Here is a 1,653-nt window from a genome sequence, read left to right as displayed (position 1 = left end):
ATGCGGATGTTATGGAAACATTGAAAACATTAAGCCAAGATGGAAAATCCACCAGAAAACAAAACAAGTGATCCATGAGAACAGAAAAATGATTGTTCTGGGTGTCAGATATCTACTCAAGCCTGTCCAAGCGCACACAATCACCTTATGGCAAAATACTGTACACAGCAGAACAGTGTTTGCATCACAAATGGCACCTCATTTCCAATATAGTACACTACTTTTATCCAGAGCTCTATAGGCTGTGGTAAATAAAAATAGTGCACTAAATAGGGAATAGTTTGCCATTTGGGACGCAAATCCTGACTCAGTAGTATCACGGCTCTATGTAAACGAAATACTGCTATCTGGCTGAGCATTACCCCTCACCGTGATGCCAATGACAAATCGACCAGAGGATAACGGACACCAGGACCTCTGAGTTCGTGTCATTTTCTGACGAAAGATGTGTGCCTGCTAGTTACCTAATAATACAACTTGTTTATACAGACATACCGTATTAGCTGCTACACACACACACCTGTGATTAGATCACTGGAGTTGATGGGGACCTTGGGGTGATGGTGAAAAACCAGGGTAAGGGCATCACTGTCGCAATATTGTAGCTGGCTGGCCTGTGCAGAATGTCCCACGACTCTCACACCCACATGATTTAACCATCATGCTGCTAAAAGACGCGACAGTCTCGTTGGAAAGAAGAACTAGCCACTAGCTAACGTTCAAGCCAGCTGTTTTGCAAGCTACGTTAATGTTTTTAACTAACTGGCTAGTTATGTGGGTTAGTTTGCGATTTCTTGACTAACGTAGCTAACGCGTTAGATAGCTAACGATAGTAAACAGATAGCTTGCCATTTACCATTGCTTATTTAACTACATATCAGATAATATTAACTAACAGCTGGTAGCTAACCGTGTAAACAAATAATACTGGCTGTAGTTAGCTAATTAGCTAGCCATCTCACTACCTGGCTGGCTAGATGAAAACGCGAGCTAGCCAACGTTAGCTTACCTAGATAGCCAACGTTTACTAGTAGCTAATTTACCTGTCTTCACATAGACTTGCCAGGCTGTGAGACTCCAGGGACGAACTTTCTTAAAATGATCGAAAACAAACTATGTTTAGATCAGCTAAATCTCGTACAAATAACATGAATGACTCCTGGTGAATCCCGCAGCGCTCGTCAAGCCGAACCCCAGCGGAGGAACGCTCAACACCGATCTGACACCGAGGCGGAGTCACTACTGACTCAACATTGAGTCACCATCAGTCGAGTCTTTGTAAAAAATGTCAGTTTGAAAACGCTTACCTGCCCATACCTTTAGTGAAGAGGCCTAAAACCCATACCTTTAGTGAAGAGGCCTAAACCCATACCTTTAGTGAAGAGGCCTAAACCCATACCTTTAGTGAAGAGGCCTAAACCCATACCTTTAGTGAAGAGGCCTGAACCCCATACCTTTAGTGAAGAGGCCTAAAACCCATACCTTTACTGAAGGGGCCTGAAACTCATACCTTTAGTGAAGAGGCCCAAGTTAAGAGGCTGGAACCCCATACCTTTTCAACTCCAATCAAACTACATAGGTTTGCAACCAGGAGTCAACCACAGAATGAACAGGGCACAGCAGAGTTTGTGAACCCACCGGAGGACATTCCGT

General features: G+C 43.6%; 1 pseudogene; it reads right to left on the bottom strand.

The window, feature by feature from the left end:
• The window catches only part of LOC112077090 (palmitoyltransferase ZDHHC3-A-like), a 12,045-nt pseudogene extending 10,798 nt beyond the window's left edge, over positions 1–1,247 (bottom strand).
• Between the last annotated feature and the right edge of the window lie 406 nt (positions 1,248–1,653).

The sequence above is a fragment of the Salvelinus sp. IW2-2015 genome, unplaced genomic scaffold, assembly GCF_002910315.2.
Source record: "Salvelinus sp. IW2-2015 unplaced genomic scaffold, ASM291031v2 Un_scaffold4265, whole genome shotgun sequence".
Lineage (NCBI taxonomy): Eukaryota > Metazoa > Chordata > Actinopteri > Salmoniformes > Salmonidae > Salvelinus > Salvelinus sp. IW2-2015.
The sequence above is the reverse complement of the archived record's forward strand: the minus strand, read 5'-3'. Positions and strand labels throughout refer to the sequence as shown.